Source organism: Hyaena hyaena, unplaced genomic scaffold, assembly GCF_003009895.1.
Source record: "Hyaena hyaena isolate Hyena2069 unplaced genomic scaffold, ASM300989v1 scaffold_59, whole genome shotgun sequence".
Classification (NCBI taxonomy): Eukaryota; Metazoa; Chordata; class Mammalia; order Carnivora; family Hyaenidae; genus Hyaena; species Hyaena hyaena.
This window is the reverse complement of record NW_024080691.1, coordinates 3,336,945-3,342,378: the sequence shown is the minus strand read 5'-3', so window position 1 is coordinate 3,342,378 and position 5,434 is coordinate 3,336,945. Positions and strand designations below refer to the sequence as shown.

Genomic DNA, 5,434 nt, shown 5'->3' with positions numbered 1-5,434 from the left:
GAACCCAGGATTCTTCTGTCTTTCTGTTCTATCATCCCAACGATTCAACTGCATGCTTATGGTCACAAGACAGCTGTTTATGTGTCACGTCTGTGCCCAAGATAGGAAAAAGAAAGAAAATTGAGGAAGCCAGCAGGGGAAGTCTTTCTTTCAAGAATATTCTGACCAGAAGCTCTACCCCTAAATTATGCTTACATTTCATCGGCCAGGACTGGCTTATTTAGCCAGCCAACTCCTAGGTAAAAGGAAGTAGCAGAAGATGAGTATTTTTTGAAGACACACTGCCAGAGTTCTGATGGTAAGGAAGAGGTAGACAAGGGAAAATATTGGGGAATAATACGGGTCTGAATTGCAGGACTTTTCAAAGTCTCTCATAAGTTAGTGCACATGTGACTCTCAAGAAAGATATACAGCATTTCCCCAAATTATTTGAATAAGGACAAATCAGCTTATTTTCATATGGAGGAAGATCTCACTATGCAGTACATTGCTTATAAAAATATTATAAGAGTCATGAAAGGATTCTGAATAGGGAAAGAGCCTGATCCAATATCACTCTCATAGTTGGCTGGCCCCAGGCAATAGAATGATATCTCTTTGCATCAGATGCTCATGCTGCAATCCAGGTGCAAGCACAGCAACAGGTATAAGAGGGGGACCAAATATTCCCTAGCATTAGACGAGAGCAGTAAATGCATTAAAGTCCTCAGAATCTTTTTGCTTAAAATGTTCACAATTGTTGAGCAATACAAAGTATTAATTAAATGATTGATTCAATTTTCAAGAATCTGAAGAAATTAATTTATTAGTTATTTATATACATTGGAAAGCCTTTAGGAAGGCAATACTCAAATCATGATTTTTTTTTTCATTTAAAGTTGAAAATACTATAGAGGCCACTGAGTGAATCCTTAGTCGTACTGAGGAGAGAACTCACATCCAGAGGTTAGTAACCTGTTTAGGATTACACAGCTGTTTGATGGCGTCCCTACAGCCATAGCCCAGTTCTCTCACTACCCGGAATGGTGGTTTTCCTATTATTCATTAGGACCATTTGTCAATAGCTTTTACCTGATGTAGGCATTATGTTTCAGGGAGTAGTATTAGAATGCAGTATATCTACATGTATAGACTCTTCTCCCTTCTACAAAACAAAACTTCCATCTCCTACCTTAAACTGTTTCCAAAAAGCTTAAATGTCTGAGTTTTGCAGATGTCTTTATGATGATAATAGGGTTCTACTTTATTTCAAATATTTTTCTGCTTGGAATGAAATAGAATTACTTAATTCAGTTAACTTCTATGGGCATAGCTATAAATTCAGTGGCATATTTTAACATAACATTCTTCCCCTATTTATTGATTGAGCACTTATTAAGGACAGAGCCCTCTGCTGGGCACTGAAGATACAATGTGTGGGACACATGGCCATCCTTAAAAGATATTTTACTTTGGGCTAAGAGACAAAAGTGATTCAGAAACAGGGAACTAAACCTTCAAGCCAAGTAGGGTTCAGGAAAAGGAATGTGACATAAGCAGAGAAAAAATCAAAAAAGAATTGTGTTTACTATAGATTTAGGGAGCATCAAAGGTTACCCAGGCCTGGAAACTACATCACTGGGGCTTGAGAAGACCCACAGAGAACAGAACAAGAAGAAAGAGGAGGAGGAGGGAGAAGAGAAGAGAAAGGGGAAAAAGGAGGGAGAGAGGGGAAGGGACGGGAAAAGGAAGGAGGAGGAGGAAGTACAAGAAGAAGAAAATGACTCCTCCTTTCCCCCAGTGGCATTCAGCTACCCTATTTTCCAATGCTACTACTACCCTAGGCACACCCCTGGCTTTGCCAGTTTCAATGCTTTGTAATGCTACGTTTATCTGTTGATCTGTGTGTGCAACCATTTTTTTTTTAATCTCCCCTAGGTAATTAACCGATTGGTCTTCAGTTCCTATCTTTTCCATGAAAAGCAAGATGCCAGGCCTATAGTAAGTGCTGGGTTAGTATTAATTAAATGAATCATTAAGACATGTAAATATTTCAGGAGAGGGGATTATTCTTTCTCATTACTTTTATTTCTGCAAATACCATACTTACTGCTGGGCTGAGAATTTGAGTCTGCATCATATCCCTCGGCACCATTTGATTTGGCAGTAAGGTGAGTCAGAGAGTTACACGCAAACTCAGGTTCACCCTGACTTTTAGAGACCCACAATAGCCAGAGTCAGTCTCTCCACATTACAAAGATAGAAAACCCCTAGTATAAACTATTGATTTTAGTTAATAACAATGTATCCATATTGGTTCATCAATTGTAACAACTGTACTACTCTATGTGAAATTTTAGTAATAGAGAAAATTGTGAGAAACTGATGCACTTCCTGCTCAATTTTCTGTAAGCCCAGAAATGCTCTAAAAATAAAAATCTATCAAATTAAAAAAAAAAATCTAGTGCACATACACTTAAATCTGATCCAAAATTTCAGTATGCTGAATTACGTGGGTATGATACACTTCAAGTCTATGTTTCTAATTTCAGGCATTAGATTCTTAAATCTGACTATATAAAATGTTGCATTTTGTGATAATAGCACTTTTTTTTTAAACTAGGGTAATTCAAAAACAAGTACAACCAGTCATAAGTTTAGTGAGACATATTCCTATATAATCTTTACAGATTAAAGCAGGCATTGTTGCCTCAACTTTAAAGCTGAGGAAACAGGCTCAGAAATTTGAGGCCTCATGTTGCACAACCAGCAATCAGCAAGTCAAAATCAAACCCAGTCATTTTTCTTAATATCCATGCTGCTTTTAACTGTATAAAGGTAAGTATATAGACACTGGAGAAGCATATATGAATATATAAATACAAGGAAATTTGGGCCTAACCCTTCAGTTACTTGACAGACAGCCCAGCTTGCATCCACTATATACCAGTGAACCATCCATGTCCTCAAAATACTGACTTATTTTTCTGTCAAAAGGTCACCATTTAAATAATGAAAACAATGAAGTAATGGATACACTTCTGGATGAAATACTGTTTGCTAATTCCCCTCGATCTATTCACAGTCCTTTTTAACTAATATTTATACCACAAAGAATTCCCATTCTAAGCAAGCAGTTACAGTTCTAGGAGTGATCAGCCAGTCGATCACCCCCAGCTAAGCACGGAGCTCTAAATGTTATGCACTGATAATATACAGATGGATGATCCAGGCGGGACTACAACAGAGTCCTACAGAGAGAGTAGAACTCTCTTCCTCCTAATTTCAGATATGATGCTATTGGCATATTAAAACTTACCTACTTGGTCCAACACATGTGTATTGTATCCCATGTGTCCCCAAGGTTTGTTTGTATTGGCTTTTGCATGCTGCTCTTTGAGGACTGGGAATGTTTTTCTAGTACATAAGTACTAGTACTTCAAGTACTACTGAAAGAATTTCACCGTGACTGAGAAAATGGGAAAATGAACACAAAATGTGACAACATCACAGTAAGGACAGTCCAGGAAAGCTAACATTGTATTTTCAGTTTTAAAATTGTTTCAACCCCAACTTTATGAAAATTGAAGCTTTTGTTTAGTCTACTTTATGTTATTTTATTAATTACTTCCCTATTAAGGGCACTGCAGAGCAATTATGTAAACTATAGATATAATTTCCAAGCAACAAATCCTGATACACACTTGGTTATTTTGGGGTTCCTCACTGAGATAGTATATAATCTTTTTTCCTTTATTAAAGTTATTATTATTATTATTATTATTATTACTGAATACATTCTATAGTAGAATTTGAGATCTAGAGTCAGATTTCTAGGAACTACACTGCACCTCTTCCATTATTTCTTAATAAGAAATCCTGGGGTGCCTGGGTGTTTCAGTCAGTTAAGTGGCTGGCTCTTGGTTTTGGCTTAGGTCAGGATCTCATGTATCTTGAGATCAAGCCTGGCATCAGGCTCTATGCTGACAGTGCAGAGGCTGCATGGGATTCTCTCAATCTCTCTCTCTCTGCCTGCCCCCCCCCACCTCTCTATCAAAAGAAAGAAATAAGCCTTTAAAAAAAGAATTTCTCAGTCAAACCATTTAAATCCTTTGGCTGTTTGAAGTTAGTTTTTTCATTTTAAAATGTAAATAATAATGTAACTTACTGCCTTGAGAAAATATCCAAACCTAGTATTCTAACATTCAAAATCCATTTCTATCCACTTGCTTTCTCCATACTGACCACATTTCTCTTGGTGTCACCTCAAGCCCAGACTCCTACTGAGCCAAGAACAGTCAGCTGCACCGGCTCTCCCACACCCACTGCCCCATAGCTCAGCTTCCAAGAGGGCTGTCTCACTTCCTGCCTTCCTGCCCTAATTATTCTACCCGCTAACCAGCTTCTTCTTTTACTGACCAACTGACTTGATCTTCCTTTGTCTTTCAAAACACTCCTCTCAGAAATACCTTCTCTGTAAACCTTCTTTAGCTTAAAATTTATATCTAAAAGATATAAACCCTCTCTAGCTTAAGATTTATATCACACCGGAATGCCTATTCACCATTCATTCTCTCCTTTTGCCTTCCTACTACAACATCCATTTTGTCCTCTTCAAATTCTAGTTTCCTTGATTGTTATTTCCATTTCTTGTTATTTCCAGATGAGGATGTTTGAGACAGAGGTAAGGAGGAGAGATCTCACCTGAGAAGGTGATATGCTATATCCGCTTATCATGAGGTACACTGGTCTGAACTACTGGAGTCAGAGACCTGGGTCCAAATCTCAACTCAACTATTTACTAGCTGTGCAGTTTCTAACAACTAGCTTTCTCTAACTAGTTTTTGAGTATTATAATGAAGATTATAATGGCTCTTTTATAAGATTATTATAAAAATAATTTTTATGAAAGGCTTACCATAGCTCTTGGCTCATAAAAAGAAAGGGATATTATATATGGATGTATATATAACCACTTTTCTGGGTAGAATATACAATATTTTCAATAAAAACCCTAAATCTGTTAGACCTTTCAGCTGTACTTAACTTTGTTCATCAACCTGTACACTGCTGTTTATTCATTTATGATAGAGAGATAGGTAGGTAGATAGATACAAAATGATACCATATATATGTAATATAATTACATATAAAGAAATATATAAATACACATTCACATATTTGGATATATATGGTCATCTTTTCCCCCTTCTCTCTATAAATATTTATATTTATTTTTATTTCTATTTATGATGAGAAGATGAAGATGGCAGGGAGAAGTACAGTATAGTAGATAAAGTTCTAGCCCTGGATGGATGGGAGTTGAATTCCAATTATCTATGGCATCTGTTTGGAGGATAGCCTTAAGCAAATAAGACTTCTGAACCTTGTTTCCTCTGTTGAAAGTTTAAGAAAATAGAATCTACCAGTACACATTATTTCAAGAATTTAAGGT

General features: G+C 36.7%; 1 long non-coding RNA gene across 1 annotated transcript; it reads left to right on the top strand.

Annotated features, from left to right (window-relative positions):
• Positions 1-224: 224 nt before the first annotated feature.
• LOC120231630 lies at positions 225-2,788 on the top strand. Its single transcript, XR_005528366.1, has 3 exons — positions 225-298; positions 1,918-1,980; positions 2,670-2,788. It is a non-coding gene; the product is annotated as an uncharacterized LOC120231630 (long non-coding RNA).
• Positions 2,789-5,434: the final 2,646 nt, after the last annotated feature.